Source organism: Erpetoichthys calabaricus, chromosome 8 (assembly GCF_900747795.2).
Source record: "Erpetoichthys calabaricus chromosome 8, fErpCal1.3, whole genome shotgun sequence".
Lineage (NCBI taxonomy): Eukaryota > Metazoa > Chordata > Cladistia > Polypteriformes > Polypteridae > Erpetoichthys > Erpetoichthys calabaricus.
The window spans coordinates 102,526,606-102,549,142 of record NC_041401.2 but is presented as its reverse complement, the minus strand read 5'-3'; the positions used below and the strand labels follow the sequence as shown (position 1 = coordinate 102,549,142).

Genomic DNA, 22,537 nt, shown 5'->3' with positions numbered 1-22,537 from the left:
TATCACCAAAAGTCATATTCCATTTCAGGGTGGCAGAGAGGAAGAACTATCCTGTTCTCTTTATGTGCCAACCGTTGGGTACGCAGTGTTATTCCAGTGGCCCATTACTGTCTAAAATTATGTGTAATTGGAGTGTGATCTGGAAGCCACTTGAAGCTGAGCATCAGTGCGCGAATTAAGGTGACAAGTGTGGAGAGATGCGATCAGTACACCTTTCACAGTATAGCCAGCTCCTAATGACTGGGTTCATATTGGATTTTCTGTTTTACTGAAGGTAAATAGAGCAGAAGGGTTCTGTTAGGTTATACTTGTGCAGCATTGGACATTCAGTTTCTTATAACGTGGCAATTTATTACTGCTGTTCTTGCTCTAAACCTCAAACTGCTGCTGCCATAGGGACATAAACCCTGGATTTTTATCTCTTCAGTGCCATGTAGGGCAGAGCCTGTTGTGTTGTTCCATCTGTATTCATTTCTGTTTTGAATGTCATGAGGTTGACCGGTGAAGTAACTCACTACATGGCGCTTTCTAGGGCTGGACAGGTTATGAGTATGGATTTCAGAAAGTAACACATTTAAGCAACATTGTCTGTGCCATTTTGGTTCACTGTATTCAACTGTTGTCCTGCCATGTGATGCGTGGGGTATAAACATAAACCCCTGGAATGAAAATTTCTCTTCTTTATCTAAGTTAGAATATACAGTACATGTTTTATGGTGGGTATTTGAACTTGTGCATTGGTGGCTAAGTCAATTGTCTATTTACCTCTGTCTAGTTGTCCGGTTGTGGCCTTTGTGCAACCACCCTGCTCATTATACAGTACAGAAACTCATGCTTATTCATTACACCAGTTAATGGAAAACATTCTGTTTATATTCTTTTGATTAATGTACAATGGGATGGTGGATAGCACTGCTGCCACATACCTCTTGAGTCCTTCGGTCACTGTCTCTGTGTCATTTGCATGTTCTCCACAGGTCTTTCTGGGTGCTTTTCATTGTGCTCCAGTTTTCCTCCTATGTGTTCATTTAATTGATATCTCTAAATCTGCCTAGTAGGAGTGAGTGTGCTGGCAGTAAGCTGCCATCTCCTTCAGATCTGATTCCTGCCCTGTCTTTTCAGCGTAGTGTATTTCAATAAGGTGGTATGGAAAATAAATAACTAAATGAATGCAACAATTTATGTTGAAATATATTTTACATTTTAGTACTGAATTGCAATGTAAAAAAAAATTTTTAGTGTTGAAGATATTTTATTGTTTTTAAAAATAGAGAGACAGATACTCGAATGTGTCTGTCTTTACGATTAGATCTAAATGCTGTTTTTCATTGCATCTAAGATGCCGTAGCAGGCAGAGTGACGCAAGTTGGTTTTGAATGAAGGCCATCGGCTTCTCCTCGCTTGTCAGGCTTGTGCAGCGCCAGTCTTTGCTTTCTTGCGTATGTTTGATCACTGCTGACAACAGAGAGGGGAAGGGAGAGAGGCAGAGAGAAGACAGTGTGTGTGTGTGTGTGTGTGTGTGTGTAAAATGGAAGTGGATAGCCTTGACTGGAGGTCTGGACTAAAGTGGTCCTGGGGTACTGCTCAGAAGGACAGCTTCTCATTCTGCATAGGTCTTTTTTTTTGTATTTTTTGTTGTAGTTCATACTGTAAACCTGTGCTCTGACATGAAAGGTGCTATATGACCCATTAACCATTGGTCTAAACAAGGGAGGAAAACTGCTTTGATTTCTTTGTATCCACAGTGTGAGGACATCACATTCCATTTTCATTGCCAGCTTCGCATTGCCCTGGTGGCATTGTGTTCAGAGTCGCTTTGTAGTTTTGCCTGAACAGGATGCTGAGGCCTCTTTGGTGGAGGATCAGAAGCTAATATTCTGCATTCTGCTCACCTCACTTGAGTGCACTGCCTCTGGTTTTGTGAAAACATCACTGGCTCACTTTGGGCCTTTCTTCCTTGAAGCCTTGAAACACCCAGAGCTGAGCTCCTCTTGCAACTAAGGCGTTTGTTTCTGGTGTTTACCAATAAAACACATAGACAAGTGGCCGAAACCTGCATTAAGCTATAATTGTATCTGAACAAGTGGTTTATTTAAACTGGCACTCTGTATATCTGTAAAGAATTGTTTTTTGCAAAATGATGGTGGATCATCATCTTGAACACATTGGCTCTGATCACCATGTAACAGTGTGTGAAGATTTCTTCCAGAAGGTGTCGAATGATTGAGGGTTGTGATCAGATGGCTAGGCACATACTGGCAGCACTGAAGCAGAGTGTCTTAGCGGCTGTGGCTTTGAAATTGAAACCACAAGTTGTCAGCTCCGTCACCACCCTTCGCTTACTACGTGTGGCACAGAACAAGTCATTTAACCCACTTGTTAAAAAAAAACCAAAAAAAAAAAACCAAAAGTATACAGCTATACTGTAGCTCTGTACTTGGAAAGCAAATTATAGCAAGATATTATATAAAATAAGGATATACAGTACAGTACATTTGAGTGGGCTTCTGTCCACATTCTGCAGCAATATGGAAAGAAATGCTTTGTGTTAAGCTGATCTGTACTCAGTCTGTCCAAGATCAAGTGCCATACTTTCCAACATCATTTGGTTCAAAAATGTAGTTGGTCTGCCCTTGCCAGGCTCCATAGAAGTATCACCTAAAATTTTACACTTCTTCTGGAGCCTTATAAAAAAAAAATGAAAGCAAATGGGTTGTGGGATTTGGACAGATTGTTGGTCACATACAGCCAAACAGTCAAATGTTTATTGACTCCTGCCTGTTTGTGCTTGTGGTACTTGGGATCCTGGGTATCTGCCTAAACTGAAATCTAGAAACAATATGCAAATGAAGGTAATTTTCCGAGTTTAAAAGTTATTTGAAAAAGTTAATTAACTGTAGCCATATATTTTAATTTACAGATGGGTGAAAATGTGCTCAGTTTTACACGAGAACTGGAGAATTGGAAACTACAGTCTTTATATTGTGCCACGGGATTCTGTTCTGGACATTGACCAGGGTAGTCAAGGATGTTGCTGAGCCACTCCTTTCTGTCGTCTGATTTTCCTTTAGGAGTCTCCTTATTTTTAGGTTAGATCATCATTTGGGACCTTCATGTACTAGTCACAGACAGTCTTTATAAGACTAGGTTTCCAAATTGCTGTAACCATCTTACTTTACTGTATGGATGTTTTTTTTACTACTCCACGAGTCTCCCTTTTCAGTGGCAACTTAAAGTTCCACTTTGTTCTCGTCAGAGTGCATAATCTTCATCACATACAGTACATGGAGTGTTTCTTTGCATAATTTTTGTAGAATGTTAAAAGGCTTTTATTTGGCTGTGCCATCCTTGCCATCTTGCCTTACAGACTGTGTTATTAGGGTTATCTTGGTCAAAGAGTCTTGAGACTGGTGTAGTTCTGTTAGAAGCCTCCTAGTACTCTTTCTATTATGCCTATTTTGCAGTGATGGCCAGAAATGGTTTAATTTGACCACAATGTGCCTAACAGTGACTCAAGAGAATTTTGGTACAGTCTTATCCTACTTTGTACCTTTTATTAATTTCATTCCAGACTTCCTTCTGCACCTTGTTTGTCACCATGCTTGAATGCATAGTTTGGTTCTTTATCTTTTAGTATTCACATCAGTTGAGCTATTATGTGTAGACACTGGGGAACCATTTACAATTAGATTCATAGTCAACAGATTTTTTAACTTTAATTTACATTTTAAATATTTCATTGACCATTTTCTTTTCAGTTGAGTGTACAGGTTACATAAATAAGTGGGACATGATTCTATATTAGGGCTGATATTTCATAGGCAGCAGTTTGTAAAGCCTTTAATAAATCCTTGTCTGCCAAATACCATCCATATTTGTGCACTCTATACTTGTGCAGTATCCTACCTGTGTATTGAATGTGCACATTAAATTCTGAGGAACCTTTCTTTTGTTGATCTTGAGCTTGTCTGCCCAGACTCATTTATAATTGTTGGTTAATATGACATAACGGCCATGGGCATGCAGACATTTCAGAGCTACTTTTACATCCTAGATGTAGTTTGCAAGTTGTCCTTGTATCAGTAGGAATTCCCCATTCCCTAGATGTGTGTGAATGAGTGCTCTGCTATGGACTAGTGTCTCACCAGATTTCATTCCTGGAGCATTGCTAAAGTAGGCTGTAGCCTTTTATTACCCTGAACTGAATAGATCTTTCTTCAAGGAAGGGTGGGTGCGTTGATGTTATAGCAACATAGCATTCTCAAAAGTGCTGAATCTAATTCAGGTTCATTGGGTGATGGAGACTACCCTCCAGTGCTGAGCTTAAAGCAAGAAAGTGCAGCCTATACAGAATGCTAGTCCATCACAGACCCACTCACACACGCACTTCATGGACAAATTCTGAATCATACACATCTTTGGGATATGAGAGGAAACTGGAGTACCTAGAGGAAAATAATATAAAGAAATGATAATTCTGTTAAATGTCAGCATAAACAAAAACTCAATGGGTGCAGCTAATTGTACATGGTGTTGAAAGTTTATATTTGCGGTTTTGCACAATGTGTTCATTCGTAGGGTTTGTACATATTTTCTCATGTATAACATTTTTGTTCATGTTTAAACAATTTTCTCTTGCTGCACAATGCATATGATCTTAGTGCTTTGTTTTTTTGTCCTCAGATTCATATATACAGTATTTGTAATAGCAGGGGTACCTGGTGCACTTTGGGAGGGGGTATCAACTAAATTTCAGAATGAAACATAGCCTATAGTGTTCTCCTGTACAAATGAGGAATAGCATGCACAATTTGGTGGATATAAGTTCAACATTGTGGATTTGTGTACTGGACAACCACACATTCAGATTTATAAACTACATTATAATGATCATATAGCACCTGATGGCATTTCAGAGCTTTTCAAGCCATTGAAGGAACATGGAAATGGGGGAAAAAACCTGTGTGACCAATGGTCAGACCAGAGGGTGTCAATGATAAATTATCTCATGGACAGCTCTAAGGAGGTTATAGGTAACTTCAGGCTTTACCAGTTTGGTGACCCTGGACACTTCAGGCTTTACAGTTTCTGTGACCCTGGAATTGTCAGTTTGATCAGTATGTCTCATGAGGATGGTGATAATTCAGCCCCATGGTTAATTTAATTAAAATTCTAAAGTCTGTATGGTTCTAGGCATCTTCAGTTTTAATTAGCAGGTTATAGGAGTTTATTTGTAACATCTTTGCAGTTGGGACTGTGAGGCCCCTGATGGAACCAGCGATCAGTAGGTCTGTGGAAATCTGTTGCAGAGTCAGCCACACAGAAAGTCAGTAGTGTCTTGATTCTGAACAGCTGGTACTTCTCTGAAATTGTATGTCTGACCCGTAGGTCTCTGGAGTTTGTTAATAACTTTAGCACTATGTGTTGGTATGAGAGATCAGTGATAACTTAATTTTGAAGGTTAGGCCAGCTGGATACCTGATACTGCTACTCTTGGCTAGTGGTAACATCAATATTATGGTCCTGGGTTGGGGAGAAAAGGTATCCTTATTTTGATCAGCAGGTCTGAGGAGGCCTGTGGTACCTTTAGCTCTATGCATCGGTCAGAAAGGGATCACTGGTGTGTTCATTCTATTGTTCTGTTCTGAGGTGGGGTCCTGGTATCTTCAGTCTGAAAATAGATCCCAGTAAGCTGGTGATAACTTTAACCCCACAGGTAGGTATGAGGGATACACTAATAATATTTGCTTAAGAGATGAGTCTGAGATTGGTCTATGATATCTTCAAAGCTTTTGACTTGTGATTATGGCCACTGGTATGTTTACTCCCTAAAAATGTCTTAGGTAGTCAGGTTGAGACATTTATATCACATGTCTGTGAAAGTTATTAGTAAATGTTGTTCTGTAAAAGAAGTTCAATTCTCTAATATTCATTTTGCAGTACTAATTGTTATTTAATATTTGCCTTGTCTTTTGTTTTTCTTGGAGATGAGTAAATAGTTGTGTGATCTGGTGGCAGGAGCATGTCAATGTCGAACCTGAATACTGGCTGTATTTGGAGCCAAAGAAGACACTTATGTGCGATTTCTGCCCTGTGACTCAACTTTACTATTGACCACTCCAAGTGATTCAGTGGGCTGGTACATTTTGACAATGCTTTTCGTGCTCTTTCTTTCTCTCTCTCTTTCTCTGTCTTTTCTTACATCTTCATAGGAAATGAACATTGAAGACAAAAATGCTCCAGTAAGCAGTTGAGGTACTCCATTCATGCTCCCTGAGCTCTGGAGCAGGTATGCTTTACAGGCAGAGTAAGTGTAGAGCACTGTCCTCCATGATCTGGATGCAGGTTTACTTTTAGTCCTGCTTGGGATTTTGTATACTTTATCAGTGCTGTGTGTCAAAGCTATTGACAGCAAGAAATGGCTGTGTTTTGGCTGTCCTTAAAGGTTCCATACCGGTCACTAATAATGAGATTTCCTAGTCATTTAGCTAGAGCAGGTCATGTCTGTATGATTCACTTAGTTGTGGTTTGCCTGTCAATACTAGAGCTTGAGATACAAGGGAGAAAATTCAATTGACTTTGAAGGGATTGCTCATATGAGAAAAGATGACAGTCTCAGGGTGTATACACAGGTGTAAAAATACAACATATTAACATGATATTTACAACCATGCAAAATTAACATACACAGATGAACACATTTTTATAGAAAAAGCCACTGATGATTAAAAATTGGATTTAAATTTTGAGACTAATTTGAGGTCCTTTACACTGGTAACTGTGAAATAAGATGGACTGACTTGCACATCATTCTATCTACTCTTCTACTTATGGTTCCAAGCTCAAAATGGACACTTTTACCACTGTGTCGCATCTCATATAAGGTGTCTGCTTGCTTTATTTTATGAACTACCAGCGCTTTTTGCTTCTTCCTGAAATAATGCATTTAGTGCAAATCCATTCCATTGAGGCGATGAAGTCATTGTCTGCTGAAATATCTAGTGTCTCTTGAGCCTTGAGAGGTCTGTACTTTAAATTGCACTGTGAGCCTAGTGACGCAGTTCAGGGCCCCACAAAGCCTTAGTAAGTAGCTTGGCTTTCAAATGCTGGGCAAACCAGAGATATATTATAGAAGATAGTGGCCGGGCCAAGAGTAAAATAACAACATTTAGCTGACAATAATGTATGCCAGAGGCAACTTGTTGCTGAATTGCTTAAATTATTTATAAAACGTTGCCATCTGTTAAACTAAAAAGTGCAGGACTAATGTAAAACTCTGCATGTTTGAACACTTTGCTAAAGAAAAAGAAATGCAGGCCTGCTCACTGCGTACCAACTATAAAAATACTGTCCTCGTCACTTAAGGTAGAAATACAGGCCTCATCTCTGAAGGTTACAAAGAAGAAATACAGGCCTCCTCTCTGAAGGGTAGAAAATAGGAAAACAGGTCTCCTTGCCAAGGGGTAGAGTACAGAAATACAGATCTTCTCTCTGAAAGGTAGAAATACAGGCTCCCCTGAAGGGGTAAAGAGGAGCAGAAATTGAGTTTTTTTTTTGTCAAGAGAGTAGAGTTAGGGGCTACAGAGTATAGAAACACATTTATGTTCATAAAAACAGGGTGAGAGGTAAGGGGTGTAGAATGTAGAAATACAGGCCTTTTCATTAGACGTACAGATTAGGAGTGATCTAGGCCTCCTCTTCGAGGACTACAAAGTAAAGAAATTTAGTGCTTTTAATGTAAAAGTATAGTGAACAAATGCATGCCTTCTTACCTGAGGGACACAGAGTAGGAAAATAAACTTCATCATGACAGATACAGAGCATAGAAATTCAGCCCTCCGCTGTGAGAGTATAAATCCGAAATACAGGTCTTCATACCAAAGAATACACAGTTAAAGAAATATGAACCTCCTTACTAAGGGTTACAAATAAGTAATACAGGCCTTCTTCTAGGGGGTTACAGAGAAGTAAAAATATAGTCCTCCATGTAGGGTGCACTGACTGGATACAGAGGCCTTCTTAATTATGGGTTGCAATGCACTTCATCACTTAAGGGTACAATGTGAAAATGTAAGCCTCCTTGCTAAAGGGTGCAGAACAGAAAGACAGGCCTTTCATTCAGGGTTCCAGATACAGTATGTATTAACAATAAAGATTCTTTTTGTAGAAGGTATATGTTTTGACATCTTTCAGATGTTCAGTCTTCACTCATTTCTAATATCCACTGAAGATAATGAGTGACTTTATCTGGTTCAGGTCCTGCCTGTTAAGCTGATTTCTGTTCTTGCTGAGTTAAGTAAGAATACCTCTGAAGTCAGAGGAACAGACTTGTATGGGACAGGCAGTAAAAATTATCAGAGCCTGGTTAATCGGAGAGTAAGTTTGTTCTAAGCCATCTGCAGGATGTAGTTGGATTAGTCATTTAATTCAGTGTGACCCAGGAGAATGCTTCAACAATAATGGCACAGCTCTGCTCAAGTATTTCTGTCAAGAAGAGGAACGCAGAACAAGAGAGTGATGCTCTGTATGTGGGTTATTGGGACCCTGTTGACTTTTTGTGGCTTTGACATATTCTTTTTATGCAAATTCTACATCTGTGACATCTGTTCTATTTTGAAATCTGTTTCTGTAATGCTGAAGTAGCCCACAAATCAATTGAATTTTTAGCAAACTATTATCAGTGGAATAATATAGTCACCCTGTTTGCACGACTTGCTGGTTGACCTTCACCCCAGCATTTAATGATGAAAGGAATGTCCATCTCCAGTCCTCCCAAAAAAAGCAAAAACGTAAATGCAGTACATGAGAGAGAGAGCAGCCCACGCACTCCTGCGCTCTCAGGGGAGGACCTGAGTCAGCAGCTGACGTCTATATGCGCATCATTCTGCGGCCTGCCATTTCTCTTGTTTCTTGTGCTATCAATTGAAATGATTCACAAAGCAAAATGAGTGAAGTGTCAAGAAGTGATAGGCTTACCTTGAACAGTGAGGCAAAAAGCAAGTCATGACTGAATTCTTTGTATTTGGAAGTTTAGAGATTTTTCAGTGCATATGCATGGCCAAATGTGAAGGGACTGGCCACATTGGGAAACCGACTTTTCTTTTTTTGAACCTAGACAAAGCAGATAAAACTGCTTTGAAATCCTTTTGATATATTAGATTAATACGGGATGGTACAGTGGTGTAGTGGTTAATACTGCTTTTCTCACTGTCCATGTGTAATTAGACAGTGAGTGTTCCCATAGGGTTTTTCAGGGTATCTTGTTTTCTCACAAATTCTAAAAATCTGCACATTAGTTTACTTGGTGAAACTAATTTGGCCCAGTATGACTATGTGTATTTATTTGTGTCCTGCCATGAACAGGTGTCTTATCCTTTGCTAGTTCTAGTGGGGATAGACATTGTCCTCCCATAATTCATAGGTGAATTTGTAAAATGAATGTATGTGAAACATTTTGAGCATTTGTGATATGAACAGTAGGTATTGAGTATTTTCAAAATATTTACTGTAGTAAGTCATCTATAATTATTTTTTAACACTTATGAACTGCCCCATGGTATAGTGACTGCTGGTACTACAGTGAAGTTACTGGCTTTTGTGACAGTAGCAATGCCCTTTTAAAAATCTTTTTCCTAAATGGACTTACAAGATAAGGCATGAATTAAAGAATTGTTTTTATAAATTGATTTCTTTATGCTCTCCTTATGTAGTAAATCTATAAACTGATACCTGATTAGGTGAAAGGTGTTCCCTGTCAAACGTTTCACATTGAAAAGGTACATGGTGAGTAGTGAGCATACAGTATACATTCAGTTAGGACTCATGGTCATTTTGGAACATTAGGTGTCAGCCACCATTCTTCTCCATAGCAAGTGATCCTGACATACATCTCCTGCAACTTTTCATTTAATTTTCATCTTTTCCAGCTCTTTATTAATCATGTGGCTCCGTCCTAATTCTCGTTAACTTTGTTTACTCTTCTTTCAGCTGCCATTTTTTAAGTGTGTTCACATATAATGCAAGAAATATCTACTGTTGACATCTTGTCTGTCTGTCTGCCTGTCTACATGAAACAGCTTGCTCTCCCCAGTGGGTCAATGAACATTATATTTTCATTGAGATATCTTGAATAGTGCATGCTCTAGAATATTTTTAAATTGCAAAAACTCCCACAGAAACATATTGGCAAAATTTCAAACCTGTCAGTCTTAAAACAGGCAAAGATTATGTTCAACCTCAATTGTAGATTGGTTTACTGTTTTAAATTTACCTGGAGAGAGGTAGCTGCAACTTGTATATTTTCTTCTTTTACTTATCTGATATACATTCCTGATGCAGAGCAGGTCCTTATCCTAATAGGGGATAGTAAAGTGCCTGGAGGGTCACATGCATGGTTGGAACCTTGGAGTTACATCAGTGGTTTGTGCCTGATGTTGCCTGTAAAAGCAGCCGAAGCAGCTTGTATGAACTTCTGTCACAATAGCTCATTTCACCTACCACTTGAAATTGTACCAGGTAAATTACATGGGCTTCATGTCTGTATAAGTAAAAGATACAAGCAACTAGCTTTATCCAAAAATGAATGGTAGAGGAAACAAGTTTCATAATCGTAGTACTGTGACTTTGTAGGCTTGCAGTGAATAAACACATATTCACTGTTTATGTTACATTAAAAACAACCTTACTGCTGCATTATCTGCACATTATAAAGGATTCAGTATTTCTTTGACAGTATACTGTAATTCATAGGTTCTTAAACTGTGTATTGTGCTGTCTGAATTTGGGCTGTGTAAGGTCGTGATTCACAATTGAACGCAATTGGAAAGGGTTGGTTTGCGGAGTGACTTGTGATGAGTTGCCTCAAGCAGTTCAAGCAAATAGCATTGCTCCACTATGACCTGCATCAACGATTCTCTAAGATGGATGGGCATGATCATTGGTGGTGATTCTCCAAGGGCAGTATCCAATACGGGATGACTGTCGGAGGTAATCCGGGGTCTTGAAGACACAAAAAAATGCAAAAATGTGTCACAAGAAAAAACAGGGTGTTACAGTAACTTCATATACATTACACACAACCAACGACTAACAAAAGTACATCAATTAATGCAATTGTTACATCGCTTGACAGCCACTTTAGCCAGCAGAAGCCTGTTTTGCCTAAATTGTAATTAGAACTTTATAAAGTGCTGTAGTACTAGGGTGTTGTACCGTGTTAGCCATTATGAATGTAGAGAAAAGCCAAGCAAAATGACACCTTTTATTGGCTAACTAAAAAGATTACAATTTGCAAGCTTTCGAGGCAACTCAGGCCCCTTCTTCAGGCAAGATGTAAAGTGCTGTAAAAACATTTAATGTATGTACTCTACTAACACATAGAATTACATTCTATTCTCTTTGTAATTTTTGAATATGACTTATTGTTATTAAAATATTGAATAAACAGACATGCAGGTATGATAACTGATGATGTATTGATAAAGTAATTAAACAAAAATTGAAAATACTCAAACGTTAGAATAGTTAAGTCCCTGAACGCATCTGAATGTTACACCATGTGTATATTTTCGAACTTGTTTTGCTTTTTTGTTGTCCAAACAAAACTAGCTCTTTCTGTTGTAGAATGTCTAAGACCAATGATTGAACCATTTGTTGATTTAAACTGGCATTGTCGACTTGTCATTTTATACAACAAATTTTTTTCAAGTAGTCAAAAACATTTACTCGCTTTATTGAGCATCTTTTCATATCCTATGTTTCTGCTCTATATGTTACAATTGAGATTGAAGTGGTGTTCTACAGCTTCAATTTTGCTTGAAGATGGATCATTTTATGCTTAACAATGTTTTGTAACTTTGTGAATGTACCAGTGGCTTTCCCTATATTGCATACACTATTTGATATGTGTTGCTACCATCTTGCATGTTACAGCCCAAATAAGTTTAGGCTCAGCTGTACTGTTGACTGATTTCCTGGGATTTCCAGCCACCATTATCCTGGTGTTGTGTCTGTTTATGGTGAGATACTGTTTGTCTGCTTCACACAGCAGGTTATTAAACTCTGCTCCATATGTATGTTACCTGTAGTTATAAAAATGTCATTGGTATAATCTAGGTCTGTTAGTTTTGAATCTTTACACATTCTGTCTCAAATTTGCTCAGCATCACATTTCACTTCTCAGTCTATGACAAGAGAAAAGAGTAATGTGGAGAAAACACACCCTTGTCTCACATCATTTAATATTTTGGACCAGAGTGACAGTCTGCCTTCCCTTTAATGCAATTCTGTGATCCTTTATACAGGTCTTTTATTCCCTCAGTCATTTGATGTGGAACAAACCATTTGTCAGACTACTGGTCTGTGTAGGCCATGAAAGCATTTCTTGAAGTATACAAAACTAACAGTTGATGGAACTCCAATGCTTTCTTGGATCACTTCTAACATGTAGATTTGGTCAATGCTGTTTTGGCTTACTCTGAAGTGTACTTCCTGCTCATGTAAATTCCTGTAACTGTACAGTACAGTTTTGTTGGCATAGACTGCAATATGATTCTCCACCAGTTTCCAAATTCTGTTGGATCAATGTTCTTAGGAATCTGAATGATAATATCTTGTTTACAATCAGATGGGCATATTCCAAAATGCATTCTGATGAAAAAAATCAGTTAGCCATTTGTCTATAGGACTGCTTCCCTATTTCAGTAACACAGTGTCAATGCTGTTTTATATCTCCCAGCTGACATTCCACTCTAGTGCTTTTTCAGTGGTCATGCAACTTCTTAATCTTTAATGGGCTCTAAATAGAGGCATATATATCCAATTTTGATGTTCAATGGACATGAAGGTTGTGCACTGTTTAGTAACTGTTCAAAATGCCCCCCTTTCATCTTTCGTGTCTTTAGTATTATAATGTTTAATATTTTTGTCTTTAATATCTTTCCATTTGCATTCTTGGTTTATGCAATTTTGCTTGCCATACCCCTTTGTGACATCTGTATGCTTCTAGCATGTCTTCTGGCCACATGTTCTCCGTTTTATACATATATTCAACCTATATCTGTTTGTCTCTTCATGCACTGCATTTTATGCCATTGGTTTCGGATCTTTATAAAGTAATTTTAAATTTTTTTCGTTCTAAACATGGTTCATTGTCTGTTTCACTTCATGGCTCTGTTTTATGAGTTTCCATTCCTTTTCACTAATGTACTATTTTTCAGTATTTTACTGATCCAAAGTGTTGTCTCCAGCTTAATGTACTGCATCTAGGAATGTCTCCAATTTATGTATAATGACAACCATTTAACAAGACTAACTATCTGACAATACATGCAGCCTATTTTTCATTTTAGTATTTAAAATTCAAAAAGAACTCTATTGATTACCATATTATAGGTTATTTAAACACATCCCTAAGCTAAAGTCCCTTTTTTGCATACAAGTTTATTAAAAGCATTACTGTTTCGGACCTGAAGGTGAACAAAATAATTAGCAAGCTGACACTTTTTTTTGTCAGTAATGATGTCAATACTTAAATGAGATTCCCTATTCCTCGCAAATGGTGGAGTCCCTGGCAGCACTTTGGACAGGGCCTTCGTGATAAATTACAGAGCGTAGCTGCTGATAATAGTACATGAGAATGCTTTTAGGAATCCTGTAATTCTAATTATGGTTGTACTGTTGAATTTCAGAAAGTCCTACAGTCATATTTCTCAATTGACTGGGTGTCCTCTTTTTGCGCTTTTATTTTCAGCCACTGGATTGCACCTGGCAGGAAGGTTAGTAATACTAGAGTGCCACATTTCATTATGCTTCTCAAGACTTTGAACTATTTGTTGCTACATAAATAAGCCAGAGGATCCAGTACTAGCTAACCAAAGTGACCATGTCCTCCTAATTTTAGCAAATTAGATAAACTGGATGAAATCCAAATGTACCTAAGTGTCTGAACAAGATTTGTGTTATATGAGAAGTCCTGGCACCTCACCCCAAAGGAAATGCAAAGTGGCTTCATGGATAGGTACACTGATTTGGTAGAGATGTTTGCAGTTTTCACATGTGGCATATCAACAGCTGGCTAGGAAGCCCTTGATAAACACACACAGCACGTGCCAGGTGTACTCCAGATGCAGACAGTGAATAGATGAGGTACTGCTTGTTTTTCTGACAATGACAATCTACCATGAAATGAAACTCCTGCAGTGTCTTTGGATGTTCATTCAGAAAAAAAATATCTGGTTGATTAATTAGCTGTTGTGAGAACTGAGCAACAAGAGATGAGCTGTTGCACCTTTTCTAGCTATAGACGTGCAAAACTTTAATTTTGACTTTCCACCTTTACCCTGATATATATATAGTATTCTTTAGTTTCACATATGTTACTCTTTAGTAAATAGACAGTTATATGAGATTTCATAAGTTTGCTGAGTGTGAACATCTATATGTAGTTGATTTACTTGTTTTTGAAGAATTGCATTGCCTATAAACATTTCTAAATAATAGTATCAGAAGCTGTTAAAATTTCTGTACATTTTAGCCTTTTCAAAAAACACCATTTTGGGATTGAATGAAGTGAAGTCATTAGACCTGCTGCCTTACTGCTTTAAACACCTGAGTTCTACTTATGGTCTTGCCAGTGTCTATGTGGAGTTTGTACATTACCCTCACAACCTTGTAATTTTACTCTGAGGACTGTGGTTTTATTCCCCATTCCAAGCATATGCATGTTGTGTTAATTGGTGACTCTAAATTAGCAAAATGTACAATAGGTGTTTGTAAGCATGGCCCGTGATGGACTAGCCTACCATCTAAGGTTGTTTTCTTACAGATTACACTGTCCTCTCTCTCCCTCTGTAATTGTGCAATGAAATAAGCAGTATCAGCAAATAGATAGATAATTGAAGCCCAGACATCACAAACCTGTAAACCGTAGCTAGGAGATTACTACATGGTGTTACTCCACATACAGAATGATGCCATTAAAACCCCAAAGAACTGGTGTGTTCATTTCCAAAATACACAAAGAAAAAATACAATGAAATGGTACCAAAAATAACATCCTGCACCCTGTCTGGGGACACACTTCTCCAGTATCAGGAAAACACTGTTTGTTTGCTGCCATCTCTTTCTCTCTCAATCTTGGCATCTTTTTTCTCTCTTTAAAAGAGTCTGGCAGCAGACCTCTAGTGATTAACCCCTCTGTGGCTCCTCCATATGCAGGACACTGTGACATAATTTAGGGCCCTATGACTGGAGGTGTGAAGTGGACAGTCTTGGCAAAGGGCGGTTCACTGGATCCCCAGAGCTAAAACATTTGTTTAGTGGATAAATGCACTTGTACATATAAAAGCAGAGAATAAATAAATAAAAAATTTAATGAATAAATAAATATGTGCAGCTTCATTTCACTAATAAAGCTTAATATCTTAAATTAATGATTGTATGACTTCAGTAATAAAACACTTTACTGTTTCTACAATTGTACAGTAGCATGAATCTTTAAAACTATTTGCATTGCGTGTAAGTGCTCTGATGTTACATATGGCATAATATTTCTATGTGATGCAGCCACAATTTATAATCTGGCAATATTCTTAAAAGGTAAATATACTGTGATTATTTCCATACTTCTGAGGCTGAGAGGTCTCTGCCACTGAATGTCTATGTGTGGACACTCCTGACTTTTTCTCACCAAGTTTCATACCAGGATTTGCTGCTATGTTTCTTGAGTATGTGTGACAAAAATATTAAAGATGGTGAATTTAACAAAGTAAATTTCAATGGAACATTGTCTTACAGAAATATTATAGTATATTTAATATAAGAGTACTTTTAGATACTGGCTGGTAAAACATGTGCAATTTAACTAGTTTTAAGGAGATTTCAGTTATGATGAAGAAATGCCAAACTACCTTTTGCTATGAAGCTGTTCATTTGTTAATTTATGACATTAGGCTTTATTTGTGAAAAGTGGCTATCTGCCTTTACATGCATACATAACTTTAACCACCAACCCAATGTTGTATTCATTAACAACTACTTACAACACATTTTCAACATAGCTTGTGCCAAGATTCCCCAATTCACACTTCTGGCCGCAGGCTAATGAATGATGTCTATTAATGGAGTTCTGCAGCTATACACTTCTGTTTCATTCAGTCAGCTTTCACTCCAACTTTCCTCCTGACTCCACACTGGGATCACTTCTAGTCACAGAAAGTTTTGTGGTTATGAAATCACAGTGTCTTCTGGCTGTCTGTGAAGCCACAACCCTCTTCAACTATGCTCTGAACAAAAAGACCACAACCAAAAAATTGTAACTGCGCCTCTTGTACTCTTAAAAGTACTGTAGAACACTGCCTCCACAGTTCTACCCAGGAAGTGTGTGCTACCACTCCTGTAGGAATTAAATTGGTTTACTGCCAGCTCCCCAAGTCCTCCCTCTTTCTTAAGCTTGACTTGGGGAATATCAACAACATATCTTGTCTCTATCACCCTCTGGTGGTTGCTTTTTGCCCACATTACATCTGTCATCTGAAGAGAGATTTCTGTTGACAACCAATGTGTGTTCTTTTCTCATTCTTTCTCTCAGCATGTCTTGGCATAACCATCCTTTGTTTTGTGTTATCTTGATATTGTTTGTGTTTATGGTAATCTGTTGCCAGCCTGGTGATCTTCAATAATATATTCTGACACAGTCACCTCAACTTGTCTTCAGAAACTACTAATCTGTATATTAATTGAAATGTTCAGGTTAGTTTAATTATGGAGTCTAAATTAGAATCCTGTCCATTGCTACTCCCTAGCTTTTTGCCATATATTGTTGTTTAGGCTGCATCTCCACACTATTAATTAATAGAAAACGTGAGTCCAGAAAAAACAGTGGGAAAGATGGATCTTTGATTTTGCTCTTGCATTATAAGAACTGCACATACCTTTATGGAGGTTCATTATTGTCATGGATGATGACTTTTGGAACCCATGCTGGTCTAGAATCACACAGTACAGAAGAAATTTAAACATCCAAACTCGTGGTTTTAATATGTCATTGTCTAGTCATTGAAAACCACACTACCTTATGATTTAAAAGGAGATATATAACAGCAAAGCCAATAGGCATCTCACTGACCTACTTTTTAAATGATGGGCACAAAATACACCACCATACACTGTATATTTCAATCTATATAAACATTGAAAAATAAATAAACAAATTGTTTTAAAGCTTTCTACTCTTTCTGTTTTAATTTTCATAAAGATTTAAAAGAGCAAATTGAAATGATATTAAGATAAAGTATGGCCATTTGGAGATTAAACTAAAAAGTCAAAGTTCAACTTATGCAAGCCAAATGACTACCCATCCCTGCCAAGAGTAACCATAGTACACATTAACATCGATAATCTTGTTGGAGTCATTTGATGGTCTAAAGTTGCATCATTCTCCATTGGTGGCCCTCTCCTGCATTCACTCTTTTGTCTCATTCCAGAGGCTGGAAAGAGTGACTTAGTTAAAGAAACAGTGGTTCTCAACATCACTGGTTAAAACTAAGAAGCAGACAGAAAAATTCTGAAACTTCAGTATTTGTTTTGAAATTACAAGAGGAAAACATTTAAACATCTTTCTCCTTCAGATTATTGGCTTCTTGTTTAAATGTTTCATAGTTATATTCCAGAGCAGCACCTGTTCAATTCTACTCTTGATTCTATTACTGAACATTCAGAAGAAAGTGTCTTTCTGTATTTGCTTACATTTTTCCTCTTTTGTTCTTGTACATGGAAAGGATTGGTACACGGAACACTATAATCTGTTCACCATTTGACTTTCCCACCAACTCAATCCAAGTCAGGGTCATCAGGGCAAGACCTCACCAGTAATGGGTTAAACATAGAACTCAACCTTAGATGGGACACCAGTTTATTTTAGAAAACATAAGCTCACTCATTCAAAGGCAGTTTTTGGTGCCAATTCAACTTTTATACTTATCTGTAGGATATGGGAGGAAAAGTGCATACTCTGTAAAAATCTGAAATAAATAAGTTAATCTACAGCTATACCTGAAATTGAGATACAAAATTCCTGAAAATCCTACTGTTTCCTCATATTGCCCAAAGTAACAACTGTATGCTCTGTTGTATTTCTGATTAACTGTTTGTTAGTTTTGTATTATGTTTTCAAGTACACTTTTATTTCTGCCTATTTTTGTTAAATATAACACCCAGAAACACAGTCATTGTCTTCTCTTCGGTATTGTAATTTGCTTTAAAACTCCCTAGATGTCACAGCTATTGGAGTGTCATTTTAGGCAGGCAGGGCATGTTTAGACTTTGGCAGGTCTAGTATTTGAACAAGTAACATTTTCACTGCACTGGGCTAATGACAGAACACGTTTTATACTCTATAGTCCTGTCCAACTTAAATAAGCTTTATAAAAAATATTAAGGCTTCTTAAAATTAGATGAAAATTAAAATCATTGATTTGATGAATGCTCATTTTTTATCTTTATTGCTTTTTAACCTTGATGGCCTTCTCACAAAACATACATATAAAAACAGATGATGGGGCGCATGGGAAAATCAATAAGTTTCTTCATCGATGTAATTATTGATTATTGATTTTTCAGTGTTGAAAATTTTCCTCCCGTGTTGAAAAATAAATTAGAATTACATTGTTTAAAATGTCAGGTCTTAACAATACTACATCTTGCAACATAGTTTAGAAAAGGAAATGCCTCTGTGGATATTTTGAAGAGATAATATCAGTACAAGTAGACAGGGTTTGCTAACAATTCTCTTTCGCATCGACTACTTCTCGATTATGAAGTAGATTTGGCCTTTTAACTCTTGGTCTGTGTGGAGCATCATTTTGAAATAATGGTTTAATTTTTTTGTTGTTTTATTTCTCTCAGTGCACATCATAAATACAATTTCATAATATGCAGTTGCAGGTATTGCGAACATAAGTATCATGGATGTAACCTGGTTTCTTCCCTCTTTAAAGACATATGCGTTAGATTCATTGGCAGCTCTAAATATGAGTATGCATGTGCATAGCAATCTACTTTTACTTGCCTTTTACCTGAAGATGCTGATGGACTCATGTATTCTGTTGGAATGTAATGGAATAATCAGTTTTGATAAATACATGGTTAGTGACATTGGCATATCAATGCCTGCATGCAGGAGATGCAACCTATGCACTTGTTCACCCTGTAGTCTTCTTCAGTATTTCCAAGGCAAAACAGGAGAAGCCTTTTCAGTAATCACATCTTTAATGTGAGGGAAGGAGGCCTCCCTTTTTGACATTTAGTAAAATGGTAATAGTCTTCTTTCATGCATGTCCCAAGGCTCAGCAAATACTTAGTAGCAGTTATTTTAAGGAATCATTTCTGACTAAATTGTACCTCCTACATCTTCAATATTTGTGGTAGCCCACATGGTTGAAGTCCTTATTGGCATGACAGAAATCCTGAATTACAGAATGAAGGTTTTCCCTGAGAGCCAGTAAAGGGTGATTGGTCATAGCTTCTAAGGAAGTGTGTGCTCTTAAACCATACCGAGAAATTGTACTCTACATCAGGGGTAGGCAACGTCGGTCCTGGAGTGCCACAGTATGTGCAGGTTTTTGTTCCAACCCAGTTCCTTAACGAGAACTCAATTATTGCTGATGAAGCACATATTGCTTAAGTGACATTTTAATGCTTCATTTTAGTGGTCTCGCTTGTTAAGGTTCTCCAACCTTAATTGCTTATTTCAATCTTAAACTGCTGCATTCAGTGTTTTAATTGCTCCTTATTAGCAATAAGATGTAAAAGACAAAGCAGCCAGCAGTTCTCCAGCTAGCTTTTTTCCAATTACATCTGTGTGTGTTCATCATGCACGGTTTGATTTAATAAAACACTTAATAGAAAAATGTGACATACTGAAAATGATCTGTTTTAGGCTTCAAATCATTTGGATGATATCCTTGGAAAGGAAAAAAAATCTACGATAAAAGCCTTACATTGCACAGACTAACAAACCATAAAATTAAATAAGGTCTGAGATTGGCAATGATTGGTTTCTAATTAAGCAATTGGGTTGAATGAAAACCTGTAGCCACTGCGGCTCACCAGGACCGACATTGCCTACTCCTGTTTTACATCTTATTGCTAATAAGGAGCAATTAAAACACTGAATGCAGCAGTTTAAGATTGAAATAAGCAATTAAGGTTGGAGAACCTTAACAAGCGAGACCACTAAAATGAAGCATTAAAATGTCACTTAAGCAATATGTGCTTCATCAGCAATAATTGAGTTCTCGTTAAGGAACTGGGTTGGAACAAAAACCTGCACATACTGTGGCACTCCAGGACCGACGTTGCCTACCCCTGCTCTACATCATTGTAGAGTCCATAGTTGCTGGAACTGTAGGCTTGCTTTGGTATATTCCACATGTGCTTTATTTCTCATGTTAATGAGATTATAATGTTTGAACCAGATTAATTGAGTAGTCCAAGATATTTTCTCCTTGTTCTGTTGTATGCACAAACATGCATTTCTTCATGTAATGAGTGGTTTCTTTATTATCATACAAATATCATATCCTGGGGCCTCGTGTATAAATGGTGTGTATGCACATTTCCATGCACACTTCGAGATGTACAGTATAAAAACTAAACTTGGCATAATGCCACGCACATTTTCATGGCAGGATTCCACCTTACGTACGTATGTTTCTAAGTTTTGCAAACTGGCGGCACCCATCGTCAAAGTAGTGCTACTGAGAAAAGCGCTATATAAATGTAATGAATTATTATTAATTATTATTATTATTACTGTTCTGTGGTTTCTTTTTTAGATTCACATCTATGATGTGGGTTTTATGAAATACTCCGTAATTAATTGCATATCATTTTCAAATTTAATTCACTTGATTTGTAATCATTCTGTAACAATATAATGATGCACAGAATGGCCAAACTATTCCAACCACCATGGCTGCTTTAGTGTTGTTAGAAGACATTGCGAATAGAAGAATTAGAAGAGTGTGTATTTACAGTTGATGACGACTGGCTTCTAAGTAGATTTTGATTTCCAAGAGCTATCCTCATGGAGCTGTGTGCTGAACTGGTGGCAGCTTTACAATGGCAGACCTTGAACTTGCTGACTGATCGGGTATTTCACAATCCTCACTGAGTCACGCTGTGCCAACTGTATGGGATGGTATTATCCGCTTGTCATCCATATATATAAGATTTCCTTACACTGTGGTTGAAGAATCAAACATAAATGTTCAATTTGTAGCAACGTCCTTTTTTCCAAATGTAGTCGGAGCAGTCGGCTGCACTCACATTGGTATTGCAATGATGCCGGACAAGTTACATCAGCCAGGGATGAATCACCAAAAAGAATGAGCTGACATCACATCATATATAGGTGGAATGCCTAAAAATGGCAGCTCCGCACAGTCGCAGGTGCTTTTTCCAACTAGTGCAGCAAAAGGCAAGCAGTCCTTTTAAGAATAACGAGTCACCAGAAAAGTGCCACATAAAGAGCAGAGAATTGATCCGTTGAGGTGCTCGGCATCGATACTACACTATAAAGGTGCCTTCAGAGAATGAATCTGGTTATGTAAATAGAAAGCATTTCCACTCTATTAATGTGTTGCTCTACAGTCCACAGAAAGTGTGTCGCATTGTGCATCAGACAGCGTTACAACTTCCTTTGAATGTAATTAGCAGAATGTAAAAACAGATGCAGCGTTTATTTTTTAACCATCTCATTTAATTTGTGGTCAATATCACATAGTACATATTCCTAAGTTAATTAGTCACATCTCTTACAGCATCCACTATTGCATTTTATGACTCCTGAACAACATCTGTCAGCACACATCCAGAAGGTTGCCTGGCGGTTTCCGAGGCAGAGGTGTGTGCGCAGCAGCACCATTACTGCATGGATTTGTGTCCTTAGGACAGTGGTTAGCTTTTATAATATTGTGTGAAACAGAATAAACAGATGGTGGGCTGCAACTTGCTTTTCACGTCGACTTTGATATCTGATCACTTCTTTTTTATTTCGGACACTGTGCAGCTATCTGAACTTGAACTTTCAAGTGTCTTTGCCACACCTTACCATTCCATCAATTTTCTTTTGTTGTTTATACCACTGCTTAAGCCAACAAATAGTAAGTTTTTCCTCGCCTCCACCTTGCATTTGCTGAAATTCTTTTTTTCCATGTGCTTTTGCCATTGTCTTTTAACAAAGCACTGAAGAAAAGGGGCTATTTATATTGATTTGCATATTAAAATATGCAAAATTCCTGGAGGATTCAGGGTGGGGCTGTAGGCATGTGTTCGTGCTTTAAATTTCATGTTCATTGGGATTTGTAAAGGGGGGAACCTGCACAGATTTATGCATCTGGATTTTTTTCTGCGTACGCACATTCCATTTATTTGTATGCCATGTTTTACTGTGAATAATATGCATGTCATTATACATGAGGCTTCTGGTCTGTAGAATTCTCAGTTCTTGATGAAACACCATACTCATGGCCTAGAA

At 37.6% G+C, this 22,537-nt stretch overlaps 1 protein-coding gene across 1 annotated transcript in view; it reads left to right on the top strand.

Annotated features, from left to right (window-relative positions):
• ptprna (protein tyrosine phosphatase receptor type Na) overlaps positions 1-22,537 on the top strand; it is a 125,146-nt gene that overhangs the window by 980 nt on the left and 101,629 nt on the right. The gene's annotated exons all lie outside the window — the stretch shown is intronic.